Genomic DNA, 14814 nt, shown 5'->3' on the forward strand with positions numbered 1-14814 from the left:
TTTCTTTAATTTTATTTTCTCAGTTGAAGTTCCTGTGTGGGAACAATGAGCACTATTTGGGAACTGTACCTACTACAACAAGCCGTCGCCTTGAAGGTTCATTATAGGGACACACATGGTCCTCAGGGTGTTGCTTTCTGAAAATAAGAGGATTTAAGGGGGCAATGAAGCAGCAGTTTATTTCCAGTTAGGTGTGAATGATATCCAAGAGTGAGAAACTGCTGTGTGTGCCTGAGAAGCAGCACTGGTGGGCTCCACTGCTGTCAGCTTGAAGCAGGGAGACTTGATCAACACATCACCCCTTTTTGAAATCTCACCAGTGGCTTGTCTCTCTGCCAGGCTCCTGTGAAAGCATGTGAACACGTTTGAGATCTCTCAATACTGTCTGGACTGTAAAAATTCAGAGTTCAAGCTTAATCTCTGAATTTATTCTTCTAAGGAAGGAAAATTTTGTCCTACTGAGGATTTGAGGAGAAATGGACCTGTAAAGTAGAGCCCCTGACTGCAGATACTTTGGTGGTTCTCTGCTCCCTTTAAGGAAAAAAACAAAAACAACAACCACCACCAAAAACTCTGTTGAACAAGCAGGTCTTTCAGCGAAGACTTTCTGTAGTTGTTCCTAGTGACTATTTCCTCATGGGGATCGTTTCCATATCTTATGAGTAATTTCTGAGTCCAGCTTGAAGCTCATAAGGCACATCGTGTCGTGACAAGAGCTAGGAAGCTTGCATCATCTGATTAGACTGGATCATCTTTAACAGTGCTGGTTCATGTTACCTGTCCGTATTCTTGTTTGCTTTTTCCTAACCACTGGGGGGAAGAAAAAACCTCAAAACAGCCTTGCGACATTTAGCATTATGCAAACACTCTTGCAGTCTTGAATGGTCAGTAAAGGCACCATGGACAAATTTTGTGGGTGTGGGTGAACAGAATTGGAGAGGAACCCCAGACCACACATAGGACCAGGCTCCTACCACTTGAACAGTGACTTCATAGTTGTTAGAATTCATATTTATAGTGTCAGACCAAAAAAAGCCTGAAGATGTGAAAAGGGATGCAGCCACTAGTCTGAGCAAGCATGTAGACTGTGGTCTTTTGATGCGCATCCCATCTCTACGTCCCACCAGCCCTGCCTAGAACCCTTTCATAGTGGCATTTCCCAGAGCCTGAGAGATAGTTGTATGAGGGTTTTGGTACCCTGACGTCCAGTTTCAACCCCCTTTCCAGAAAGCATGGCTTATGTAACAGATCTTCAGTTCGTGGGTCTTTGTTGGTGTTTGCAAGGACAGATGCTGAGCACAGTGGTAACCAATAGAATAAAAGGCCAGGACTGGTTTGCTGGTGGCTGGGGGATGATGGCAAAGGGTGATAGCATGGAACACTCCCAGCAACTGGTGATTTGCAGAGCGATGTAGGTCATGTAATAGATCTTCCCACTCCCCCCCAATCTAATAGCATATAGAAAATATGACAAATTTTACTTATAATAATAAAGTTGTATTATTATATGCTGGGGGATTGAAGGCAGATGCTTGTATTTTTCCCAGTGGGCTCAAGGGAAGTTCAGGTTTTGTTTTGTTTTATTTATTTATTTACATTTTAAACGAAAGCCAAAGAACCATGAGTCAGCTTGATCTTTGCTGCAGCAGTTCCTCCACTGTGGTCCCCAAGCATTGTCTAACAGATGCGTGCACCTCCACTAGGATGGATGAACCCAGAGACTGCCATATAACATATGCAGGCTTATTTTTGTCACCACCCCACCCCCCACCCCCGCTTGGAGAAACTCCTTAGGGAGGCTCTTACACCTTGTACGTACTACACACACAGTGGCTTAGGGCTGTCAGGAGAAGTCAGCTTCGAAGTTCTAAGTTGCCTTTTGTGGTTATGTGTTTTTTCAGGCCAAGTACAGAACTGTTTGCACGAGCCTTAAAAAGTCCAAGAATAAATCCAATGAACGCTTCTGTGTTTGTTTTTTAAACATCTCTGCAATGTGTGCTTCCCCAGCATTGCAGGGTGAGACCCTGCTCTGGGACCAAAGATGGTTTCCACTGGAATGAGTAAAAGAAGGTTTTGGGCTACATGAGAATCCCCTACAACGTCTTTCATTCCTGGCCGTTGCTTACACTGCTCTAATGAATTTACATTACAGTAATTACAGTGCATTACAGTTCAAAGTTCAGAAGTCCCTTTTTTTCTTTTCTTTTTCCCTCCGTGCCCCATTTGTGGACTTTTCTTGCTGCTGCATGGGGTTTGTGTGGGGAGTTTGCTGTGCAGAGATTGATCTGTGCTGGAGGTGTGTTGCCATGCCTGATAAAAGGATGGTTCATATAGAAGGGCACCTATGGGCTCATATTGCCCTGTTTACTTTCTCCAAGCTGTGACTCTTCCAGCTCATGCTGCAGATGTTTTGGGCTGAGCTTTGCATGGTCTCTTCCTTTGTGTACTCTCAGGAGAAAGCAGGTGCTGAAGAACATGGTGAAATCCTGTCTGTGGGTGTTGTAAGCACCACCTGTGTCTGGTTGTCAGGTGCCTGTCAGGGCAGTACCAGCTCAAGGTTGAAGCTCAAGGGCAGACTTGTCTGCAGTGGCTGTGAGATAGTGGAGTTCAAGATTCTTGGGGCAGTGAGGAGGGTGCACAGTAAGCTCATTACCCTGGACTTCAGGAGAGCAGACACTGGCCTCTTCAGGGGTCTGCTTGGTAGAGTACCACAGGATAAAGCCCTGGAGGGGAGAGGGGCCCAGGAAAGCAGGCTAATATTCAAGGACCACCTCCTCCAAGCTCAGGAGCGATGCATCCCAATAAAGAAGAAGTCAGGCAGAAAAGCCAGGAGGCCTGCATGGATGAACAAGGAGCTCCTGGACAATCTCAAACACAAAAAGGAAGCCTACAGAGGGTGGAAGCAAGGCTAGGTAGCTTGTTAGGAATATAGAGAAACTGTCTGAGCATCCAGGGATTCCAGGTTTGGAAAGCTAAGGCCCAGATAGAGTTAAATCTGGCCAGGGACATGAGGGGCACCAAGAAAAGCTTCTGTAGGTGTGTTGGTGACAAAAGGAAGACGAGGGAAGATGTGGGCCCCCTCCGTAAGAAAACGGGGAAACCTGGTCAGCCAGGACATGGACAAAGCTGAGGAACTCAATGACTTTGTTCCCTTGGTCTTCACGGGCAAGTGCTCTACAGTGTTGGTGGATAAGGGAAGAGCAAGTGATGTCGTCTACCTGGACTTGTGCAAAGCATTTGATGCTATCCCACACGACATCCTTGTCTCTAAGTTGGATGGACATGGGTTTGATAGATGGACCAGTCGGTGGATAAGGAATTGGCTGGATGGTTGCACTCCAAAGAGTTGCAGTGAATGGATCGATGTCCAAGAGATGGGTGGTGTTCTTTAGGGGTTCGGTACTGGGACTGGTGCTGTTTATCATCTTTGTCGGTGACATGGATGTTGGGTTTGAGTGCACCTTCAGCAAGTTTGCTGATGGCACCAAGCTGTGTGGCGCGGCCGACACACTGGAGGGAAGGAACGCCATCCAGAGGGACCTGGCCAGGCTAGAGAGGTGGGCCTGTGTGAACCTCATGAAGTTCAAGCAGGCCAAATGCAAGGTCCTGCACGTGGGTTGGGGCAATCCCAAGCACAAATACAGGAAAGATGGGGAGGGACTCTTTATCAGGGAGTGTCATGATAGAACGAGGAGTAACGGTTTTGGATTGAAAGAGGGTAGATTTAGATTAGGTATTAGGAAGAAATTCTTTCCTGTGAGGGTGGTGAGGCAGTGGAACAGGTTGCCCAGAGAAGTTGTGGCTCTCCCATCCCTGGAAGTGTTCAAGGCCAGGTTGGATGGGGAGTAACCTGGAGTAGTGGAAGGTGTCCCTGCCTATGGCAGAGTGGTTGGAACTAGGTGATCTTTAAGGTCCCTTCTAATTGTGTCTGTGGGCAGGTGATGGTCTTTGTCTGACTTTTCCTCCTGCTCAAAGACATTCTGTCTCTAAAGACTTGAAAGTTTTCTTTTTCTCTTTGCAGCTTGGAGCTTATGTCCAAGGTCCCTTGCATCTTTTTGTCCATTCACTTCATGAACACTCTGCCTCTTTTCCATAGCAAGCTGTCATCCCTGAAGCTCAGGGCATGGCATGCTTCCTATCCATACCTCTTTCAAACAAACAAATCTGGTTAATGAGCGGGGAGTGAGTACTTGCCAGTGCTGTCATGCTGGTCCAAGTGAGGATCAGAGCCCTGTGGTGCCCTTTTCTCCATCAATTTTTGATCTGTGTAGAGGAACACCTAAGCTGAGTCAAAGAGATAAGGCAGGGTCTCTGTAGCTTGATGGCCATGTCAAGTGCAGCACCAAGGCCAGATCTGGATCTACGCATTGCCCCTACCAGGGACCTCCTGAGGTACTGGGGATCAGTTGAGGGATTTCAAGAAGACCTAGGTACACCTAACCTTCAGGCATTATCAGAGGGACTTCAACTGCCCTGCTGCTTTCAGAGGCTTTGCTTATTTCTTAATCAGCTTGTAAGGCTTCAGTGTTGAGGTGGAGCCAGATCTCACACGGGCTTGGTGTCTTGCTTTTCTGTGGTTTCTTTTCAGCGCTAGTGTGCCTGTGGATGCTGGCTGTGAGCCCACCCAAATCCTGCTTGTTGTCATTGCTGTGGGCTCTCAAGGAAGCTCTGGAAGGAAATGCCCCCCCTGCTTCTGCTGATTGTGCAGGTCTGCCAGCAAATGCTGGAGGCTGTGACAGAGGTGATGGAGTAGGTGTTATGCTCCTATCCCCTGTATGATCAACCACAGCCATTGATGAGAAGCACAGTCTTGTGGCAGAAGCTCAAATGTGAGGGAGCAGAAATCCCCAGCTTTACCATAGGTTTCCTGTGTGACCATCAGCAAGTCACTTAATTGATGTGGGTTCCTCATTGCAGGGTGGAGTTACTACTTCCTTGATCTGCTACACCATGTGTTCCCAGGATGTGGTACACACGAACCTGTGCAGAGGCTACTCGGAGTTGAAGGAGCATGTCTTCTGTATCCATGCTGTGACGCTTGCAAGACAGGGAGGATGAGTCCCTGTGCAGTGTCCCTTTGTCACTCAAGAGCCAAAAGAGGGAGATTCCTCCTTTTTGAATATGGAGAGCTGTAACCCGTACATCTTCAGTCTTATTTGCAGGAGGTCTGTGCTGTGACAGTGATGCATTTAAATAACTCGCCCATAGCAACACTGCTTGGATTTTTTTAAAATCCAGACTGCCACAGTTGGAGCAGACATGAGCATCACAATAACAGGCGTATTGTGGCTGAGATTTACCACAAAGCCTGTGGATCCAAATGTAAATATTATGCCATAAACTTTGGACCTCTGTTTTTGTCAGTGTTTTGTGGTGGTTGCTCATTATTGCACACACAATGTATTGGCTGGCTCTGCCTGGCTTCAGACCTGATCGTGACAAATTCATTCTCCTTGGCTGTTGAAAGGCTGGGTTTGGAGGTCTTCTCCAGACCTCTCTGCCAACCATGCTCAGTGTCCCCATCCGTCTAGGTTGCAGCTGGCTAGTGCTGCAGCTGCTGGGTCTGTAAATCAGCATCGTGCCCCTGAGTATCTGATGCGTATTCGTGCTTGCGACAGCATTGTGTTACCCTGCCAATAAGATGTCCCGGTGGGAAGGAGAGCAGGGACAGAGGTCCCAGCAGCAGATGCCTGCTTGCTTCCTTTTACGTCCTCTTCCTGCTGCCCCCATGTCGTTGGCTCCCTTAAGATGCCCCATTGCTTGCTTTTCTAATGCACTTTCCCCAGCTACTTCTCCTGGATTTGCTAAAGTGAGCCCTGCAGGTTTGCTTTTTGCTGTGGTGCCTTCTTCCCCTTCGTCCCTGCTCTACTAATAAATAGGGGTGTGTACCTGCAAAGGTGCTGCAACGGCTAAATGAATGCAGATGGATGATTTTTATATTTGATTATGTAAAGTAAATGGCTTACTAATAAAGGAGACACTCTGGAGGTATCTGATTTTGGCTGTTTGGGGTCACTCAAGCTGTTCCTTTGAGCTGTGGCATTGAAGGAACTATATGAGCAGCTTTTTGTCTGTGTCCCATTGGGAGTGGAAAGGCAAGAAGGAAAATCATTCTTCTTCCCTCATCCTAAGATGGACTGTGCGTCACCCACAACTAGTCTGCAGAGATGCACTGGTGCTGCTCTACCCTCTGTCTTGAAAAATGAGGGGAAAAAAGGATGCTGTACCACCTTTCCCTGGAAAAGAAAAAACTTTGGAGGATATGATTAGCGGCCTGTGATATACCTACCACATGGGAGAGGTGGGAGTTGACTCTGCTTTTCCCTTTCCAGTATAAAATCCTAGGTGCTTTCCAGGGAAGCTGGGGGAGCCAAATTGGGTACTAACCCAAGATACGCTTGTCTGAGTCCAACCTGGCCAGAGCTGCTGTCCATGCAGAGAGGGATCCCTTTCACTCCTCTGTATTTCTCTGTCTTAGGGGGACTTGAGCCATCCCCAGATAGGACGACCCTATTTTTCTGTGGGGCTGGTTAGCCATCCAGAGGGCAAGTGCTGCAGGGGCAGGAACAAACAAGGCTCCTGTTGTCCCAAGATATTAATTTGTCTACTTTTCTGCTGCTGGCCAACAGCTTCCACCTCTTTCCACCCAATCCCAGTGCTGCTGACTTGCTGTCTGGACCTTTCTGCTGCAGGAGCTGTAGTGCGATAGGGCATGTGCTGTGTGCACAGTTTCATTCCTGGAGACTGGAGCTCACCAATACTCTTGTAATATTATTTTGCTCCAAAACCTGGCCTTTTAAAAAGTCTCTTATCCATTAAATGTTAAAAAGAAAAAATTTTAAAAAATAAAAGCATTATCAAAACAATTCTTGAAACTTCCCAACTGCAGATATCCTGTTTCCTTATCCATTTATTTGCTGTAAAAAATACAAATGTGTTAGGATTTAAAGCAAGCAGGAAGCTGAGCAGCCAGATCTATTTCTATTGTAAATTATTCTCAGTGAAAATGGCTTGGATGTGTTTCCTTGAAACCAGCTTCCTAATTTTTCCCTGTCAGTGGTTGTTTGGGAGGAACAGGGAAGGATGGGGAAGGAGAGGAGAACGGAAATCTCATGGGGGAAATGCATTTCTTGACTATGGGGTATGGGTTTTTGGCCTGATATGCATCAATGGTGCTCAGGTTGGGACTGGCCCTTTTCTTAAGTGATGTACAAGGCTACTTTATACCAGTGGCTTCCCCCTTTCTTGTAGCTGGGCTTTGAATGGGGAATACAGGAGCAGTGCTCAGCCTGCCTCTCTTCTCCCAGCCCTACCTGCATCTCCTGTTGATTATCTGTGCATCACAGCATCTGCCTCTCTGCTGGCTGCCTATGCCATGACCCAGTTGTGATTTTGTTAGGATAACTGGAGAGCACGGTGCCTTTTGCAGCACTCTGGGCTTTCCCGCTTGATGTACACTGCCGCCCCAGCCGTCCCTGCCCAGGGAAGCTGGGCTGGGGGGGCTGAGCTGCCAGCTCTGACAGCCCAACACAAAGACCCAACAGGAGAACAATGGGTTTCCTGTCCAAAACCTCTGCTGGGAGCTTTTTGTCTCATGTGAAGACCCTGGATAGGAAGTCATGTTGCTTGAATTTAGTTCCCAGCTTTACTACCCAATGATGACTTTGGGCCAGTCCTTTGGCTTGTTTGCATCCTCTTACCTGTCTGTACAACGAGGAGGGTGGTGTTTCTGTTCATGCATGGCCACCACCCCCAGCTCTAGCGCTGAGTGCTCTATCTCTTGCAGCTCGGTGCTAAGATCTGAATTTGTCCCTTCTTATGCTGTTGCAGCAAAGAGCCAGGCAGCTACTACCTGCTGTAGCATGATGGCAGGACTGGTGGGTCCTGGGAGAGGCTGTACCTTTCCCCAACAGCTTGCCTGTGGCTGCTCCATTCATCACCAAGAGTACCAGGTGGAAGATATCAGGTACCTTAAGAAGCCAGCCTGGAGATGGCTTCTCTTGTAATCCCACCCCATTACTGGACAGCATTTACCCCAAAGCCTGATGTTCTCTGTCCCGGTTAATGGCGGTAATTACAGAGGTCCACTTACACTGATGCTATGTTGCTTCTCTGGTCTAAGTTTCTACTTCATTGTGCCTTATATCTTGGGGGAAGTTCAATACAATTTGGTACTGAGTCTAGCAAGTCAAGAGATTGCACAGAGCCTGGCTTCGTGGTTGCCTACGACACATTTTAGCAGTTATAATTGTTACTGTCTATAATGAGGGTCTTGTTTTAAACTTTCCTGTACATGTCTGTCTCTGTATGCTCAAGGTACATCACGCTGCCTTTCACCCATCCCATTTATGTTTATAGATGGGATTTTAATGCAAAGGAGGGTTAAAAGCTGCCTCTTCTCTTGAGCTCCACCTTGGCCTCTCTGTTGCATAGAGCATGTTCTTCATTTGTTTTTCTGAAAAAGGCAGGGAGGCCTGGGAGAAGTCTCTTTTCCAGGGCAAGATGGAGAGCTACCAGCCCAGGCAGGGAAGCGTCTGCCTCTGAACCACCTGCTTGGCCCTGGGAGGCTGGAGAGGAGATGAAAGTGGAGGAGCCCTGACAGTTTGCAGTCTTCTGCGTTGCAGTTGTGAGAGCTTTTCCTCCCCCACACCGCTTTCCGACATGCGTTGGCAGAGTCAACACTAGGTCCTAAGATAAGAGCTCAGTTTTTATTTAATTGTTCCCTGTTGTCCCAGCTTGCTTTGTGGTGTCTTCATGCATCCACCTTTACCAGGCTTTCAGACAAAACTCCAGTCTCTTCTTTCTTTACGCAGGCTACTCTTGCTCATCTAGAGTCTCAAACAGCACTTAAGTGTTAGATTTTAAATCACGGGCATAATTTAAAAACTGTCTTTGATTTCTTCAAACTGCTGGCCTTGCCGGATGCAGACAACTGGTGTTTTCAGCTAGTGACTTGGGTGCTAGCCCAGGTGGTCTCTTCCATCTGGTTGTGTTTTTTTTAAGGGTCTGTGTTCAGTAGGGGGGTGGGACATATCATTTGTTTGCTTGTTTCCTTCCGACCTTTCCACGGACAGGCAGCAAGTAACCTGCAGAGCAGCATCTCTGTGTGGAAGTTAGCTTGGAAGACTGGTTCTTTTGCAGAGACTATGGTGGGTTGGGCTCCTTTCTTTCAGGGAGAAGGGTAAAGTGGTGATGGTGGGAGGTGAAGATCCCAGTATGATTCGCAAGCATGTTCCAGCACCCACCAGAGTTTCCTGATGGCATTCTGCTCCCCATGCCACATTTGTGATGCTGGAGACACAGGCATGAGCAGTCCTGGTTTATAAGCTCCTGAGATAAGGGGTCTGCTAATCTTTCTCCAGAGCATAGTAATTCTGGTGCCCTGTATTTGCTGGGGGAGCAATTCCTTCATCCAGAAGGAAAGCTCTTGGGTAGCTGGTTTGTTCCTTGGGGTTATTGTGTTACTGACTTGTGTAGGTTGTTCAGGCATAGCTGCCTACCAGTTGTTTTTCTTAGAGTAAGCTGGCAACAAAGAACTTTATTAAGAATATTTATTATTTGAGAGGGAAAGCAAGAACAGCGTAGCTGGACCTGCTTACTGCTAACAGCCAGTGATTGCACAGCTTTGTCTTTTACTTGACTATCAGACAGCTGAAGCAGGAACCAGGGAACAGAAAATGGACAGCAACTTTGGTGAGGGTGGTACTATCTTGTTTTCCTTAGTTCTTCCATCTCTTCTGGAGAGGGAAGACGAGCAGGGACTTCACAAGCCCTTTGTGGTTGGGTAGTCTCTGGCAGAGGGGTTGTTGCCTGAGGTGCTTCAACTGGAAACTGCAAGGGCTGGGCCAGGTGCAAGGACCTGTCCGTGCCTGTTTCAGACCTTGTGTAAAGCCACAGCTTGCATCTTGCTGCTGGGATGTGTTTATGGCTGCTGTGGAGAGGCAATCCCTCTCTTCCAAACTGGCCTATGCCTTGAACCTGCTTGCAACTTTCTGATATCCTTCCTCCCAGGTTTCTCCTTGAATATATCTGTGTTTTGAGCCTCCCACATTATGTCATTCCTTACCCCTTTTCTTTTTCTTCTCTGGAGCAATATTTTTGCGCTCAGTCTCTTGGGACAGGCTGCCTTTTCCTTCAGATTTGAAGAGCTTGCGGAGGATGGAAGAAGCCATTCTGTTCCACTTAGGCTTTTTTCTTTTTTCCCCTAACAGAAGACGTTTATAATCTTCAAGTTGTTTTTGCAAAGCAGGGCCACCATTTGCAACATCCCTCTTTTTTTTTCATCTGTGGGTTGTATTGTCTGAGTTTGCGGGTACGCAGCCAGCAAACCAACAAGAAGCATGTTGGGTTAGATTTGCAGCCCACTTGTTAATTTTAAAAGCAACAGGTAAATTAAAATGAAGTGTTGGATAGGCTGTGATTTGTAACAGAACATCAGCTTGCCAGCCTCATTTCCCTAATCTCTTTCAGGCTGGGTAGGCTGTGGAGAACATCAGCATTTTGACCCTTGAGTGAAAACAAAAGGTGGCATTTCACACCACTGGAGAGGTTCCTTCAGTCCCTCTAGAGGCTGTATTTTGTGATGTTGGTGACAATCTTGTGCATGAGCAAATGGAAGAGCCTGGGCAGTCACTGGGGTGAGCCAGCAAGGTTTGCCTTATCAGTGTTCTAAAATCATGGAGTAGGATTCCTGGCTTGCAGGTGTGGTGGACCCTAGAGGACTGCAGACCACTTCTGCCTGCAGGGCATCTCTGCCAAAGGGAAATAAAATCAAACACTGTGGCATTGGTGGTCTAAGGGCTCCTCAGTTCCTGTGGACAGTGCTTTTGGAGGAAAGGGTGCCCAATCTTAGACATGTCCAAAGAGATTTGCAGAGGTGAAACTGACTTCTGATGCCTTTAAATGCGGAGACTCCCAATGGACAGGTAGAGGGTAAATGTTCAGTACTGAAGAGCTGTAAAACTTCTGTTGTAGTACAGTACAGCAGTGCTGCAGAAAAGTCTGTCTCTTGGCTTGTTTAATTGGCTTGGTGTCCATCCTGGGGGAGAAATAAGATGACAGGAGGAAAGGGAGGACACAGAGAAAACTCCTTCAGTGATCCTGTTGGAAGGGTGTCAGAGCCTCCCTCATGGTGAATGCATTGGAAGACCACTGCAAATGCCTTTCACTTGACACCTGAGCTTCACTTGAAACTGTGGTGATGTGATGAGACATACTGATAGGGCCAAGCCACTTGAGTTCCTCATCTCTGCTTCTGCTGAGTGAACTTCTGAAGGTTTCAGATTCAGGTCCCCAAAACAACCTTTCCCCCTGCAGATGAAGCTCTGTGCTGGAGAAGAGGGACCATGAAAAACATCAGGTTGTTCTTTGCAGGACACAGCTGGGTCTCTGGGTAGCACCTGTAACCTTGATGCCTACACCTACTTTAGGTCTTAGCCCTGCAAAAGCTTGCGTCAAGTCCTCACTTCTGCAGGCAAAGCCTCCGTGCTGTCCAGCACGTGTGGGCTGGAGATAAGATGTGCCTTCTGCCCTCGCTTACAGCTTCATCCCCTCCCTGCAGAAAAAGGTAGGATGCTGGTGCCTGGTAGAATGCTGGTGCCCACCGGGGCTGGGTGATTGCTGTCCTAGCTTCCTGCACAAGGCTGGCAGTTGTCTCTTGTTTGCTGGAGCTGTGTGGTTCCAGCTACTGGGCTGGGAGCAGCTGCTGCTGCCAGGCGGAAGCACTCGGCGAGGCTTTCCTAGACAGCTTTGAACAGGAGCCAGGAGCCCTCTTGCTACAGGAGAAAATCCATGAGGTCAGGAAATACAGCAGTGGCAGCTCCAGCTCCGTGCTGGGGCTGTTGGCTTGGCACACAGATCCTAGCCCTCTTCTTCCTGGACGGTGCTCCTGAACGGCTCTCCTCACCGTCTTGCTCAGCTATTTGTTCGATAGGCCTTCATGGCTTTTGGGGGCTGCAACAGTTGAGTACTGCAGAGGTGATAAATTTGGATTGGCAGGGAAAACACCAGACATCAATCTGGGTCAGGCTTTCAGATTTTTAAGAGCTTGCAGTGGATGGAAGAAGTGCTGTTCCTGCTCAGCATGGGACTGGGAGGCCGTGCTTTCATGTTTCCCGCTGTTATTTTGTGGTCAGCTCTGTCTAGGCTCTGTGTTAGCTGCTGAGAAATAGAAACCCTTGCTTATCCTCCTCTGGAAATCCTCGCATCAGAAGAAGCTTTCACAACAACTAACAGGCTGTAAACCTTTGCCTGGTGTGTCCCCAGACTAAGGGTGAAAACTTGGGGTGTCTGTTACCATCTCTCTGGCAGGAGCCCCACTCTCTCTTCCCCACCTCTGTTTTTCAGGAGAGCCAGAAACATTGTCTTTGGGATGGCTGTTCCTTGAACCAGCCCATGTGGTGGTGGTGATGTTCATATGGCATTGAGGAACAGCTGCCCCTGCATGCATCGATAAGCAGCCTTGCTCTTGCCATCTTCAGGAGCAAAGAGCATGATGGGGAGTTATGAGATGCTGTTGGTAAGGTCAACTTAGGGATAAGACCAGCTGCCCAGCTCTGTAACAGAGCTTGGCCATAGGGAAATCCCTGCTTTGCCTGCAGCCTTTGGCCAGGCTCCATCTCGTGTAGCATTTGCATGCGCTCTGATGAGTGGTTGGGTCTGCACACTCCCTGTGAAGAGTTTGCATTGCGGATCCTTTGGGAAAGGAAGCAAGCTCGTCTGAATAGTGATTTTTAGCACACATTAATTCAGGCAGCTCTCACACCCAGAGCTGTCCATCATTTCCCACACTCTCACTCTACATTAGGATATGTTTTGCAGTGATGGTATGAAATAGTTGGGTGGGCTGGACTCACCATCCTCTGCAAGCTGCAGAATCTCTCCTGCCATTGCTGGGGAGAGGATGGCGTGCAGAGCAGTGAAGAGTTAGCCAAGGCACCAGCACCTTCTAGGTATGATGTCAATGAGCAAACACCAATGTTGCAGACTTCTTGTATGTAAATTTTGGTGTGCTGGCCTTGAGTAGTGGGGAGCAATAGCTTTCTTGCTCCCCTCATTTCCCCTGCCTCTTGGGGTGGGTGAAGAGTAGGGAGATGTGGGTCTGTGTTTCTCTGGAGGAGCCAGAGCTCAAAGCTCTGGGGTGTGGTGGTGATGTGTAGGGCTTGCTGGTGTGTGGTTGCCCCTCTGCTGCGCAGTGGAGCTCAGCAGCTCAGCTGGGTTCCAGAGCAGGGATGCCATGGATGACTGCCTCCTGCTGCAGTGCGGATCAGAAGGCTGCTGTGGCTGCGTGGGCTGGGGGTCTTCTGAAGGGACAGGCCAAGCAGCGCCTTCTACTGGGGTGGTCTAGAGGGAGAACCACCTCCTTGAGCACTCATGTCTTTTCCTCCCCATATTGAGCAATTAGCAAGTCCCACAGACCCGGGCAGTTGTGCAGTTCCCCTTGAGCATCATCACAGCAGCTGTTCCATCATCAGCACCAGATGCAGAGCAAGGTCCATCATAGCCACTGCAGGACTTTATTTGCAGCCACTGTGTGTTTTGCTAGGAATTGTAGATCTCCCTGCTCTGTATGAAAGATGGGAGCTGGTTGCAGAGTTTCTTCACACCCCCAAGACCCCTCTGTGTTCAGCTGTGAAGCTGTTCTGCTGCAGGAGTGAACCCCTCCTGGCCAGCAGTGTTGGTGGAGACGGTCAGTCAGCATTTGCTCCTCAGTCCCCATTCCAGCCTGTCACCGTCCCTCATGGTAATTGTCTCTTCCCATCTGAGAGATTTGAGAAGGCTGGGGTGGGGTTCTCTCTTGTCCCTGAGAAGTTCACATACGTGAGGGTGTGCATTAATGGAGCAGAGCAATGTGCTCACGGTCAATTAGTGCGATCACTTAGATTGTCTCCTGTAGCCTTGCTTTCAACCTGCATCTCTTCCTTGGCTGCCAGAACAGAGGCACATCAGACTTTTTTGGGAAACAGTGGTACTTTTGGGTATGGACCTTGGGTATCATATTATTTGCACTTCATTTTCCTCACCATCACCGCTTTTCACTGTGTTTAACAACCTTCAGCTTCTTTAGCAGTGAGGAATGTCACAGCAACCAAAGGTCCTCCTTGGCATCATGTTTGTGCTCTGATTGCTCTTTTGCACCCCCTCCCTTGCGCTTCTTTGGGATCCTGGACGGTGAGAATGGCATGAGCTTTGTTTGCCTTCCTGCTACCAAAACAGCAGCTCAGAAAAGGGCTTTGGCAAGAGGTGGTTGTGTCTGACTGCTCCCAGCTCGAGTGGATGATTGAACTGTCTGAGTGGTTTAAGGTTGCAGTCAGGTGGGGATTGAAGGCATAAAGTTCTGGCCTGCTTTCCATTAGATCTTTGCTGTGTTAGCAAATGCACCAGATGCAGACAGGGTCTAGGGTGGCCTTTGCCGGCACAGTTTGTACCAGCTTCCAGGGTTTTGGGAGCAGGGCTGGCAAGCCTGGGGAAGAGGGTGGAGTGATTCAACTGTCCAGGGAGGGGGGTTCTAATCCCTGTGCAATGTTGCAGGCTGCATCAAATGTCAGCTGCCCAGGACAACCGTGAGCTTGTCTTCCCTCTTCTAGCTTCCCACTGTGTTTTGGGTGGCTTCCCTAGAGATCACAGATGATGGCTGCAGATGAGTATCTGACCCTGGGGTGACTTTCAGTGAGCAGGGGTTGCAGTCCAATGAGGGTGGATTTCTATTTAAAACTTTTGTTTTGTAATCTTCCTGAATTAAAGTTCCTCTTTCTCAGCAGAGTTGTAGCAGAAATTTAAGGGAGGAGGTGTCGGGGGATGAATTTTCTCCTGCTG

General features: G+C 48.3%; 1 protein-coding gene across 1 annotated transcript in view; it reads left to right on the top strand.

The window, feature by feature from the left end:
- The first annotated feature begins 6492 nt into the window (after positions 1-6492).
- The window catches only part of HRAS (Harvey rat sarcoma viral oncogene homolog), a 23179-nt gene continuing 14857 nt past the window's right edge, over positions 6493-14814 (top strand). The window contains exon 1 of the mRNA XM_009889363.1: positions 6493-6545. The gene's annotated coding sequence lies outside the window, so the exon portion shown is untranslated. The remainder of the gene's footprint in view (positions 6546-14814) is intronic.

This window comes from Charadrius vociferus, unplaced genomic scaffold, assembly GCF_000708025.1.
Source record: "Charadrius vociferus isolate BGI_N301 unplaced genomic scaffold, ASM70802v2 scaffold467, whole genome shotgun sequence".
In the NCBI taxonomy this organism is placed as follows: Eukaryota; Metazoa; Chordata; class Aves; order Charadriiformes; family Charadriidae; genus Charadrius; species Charadrius vociferus.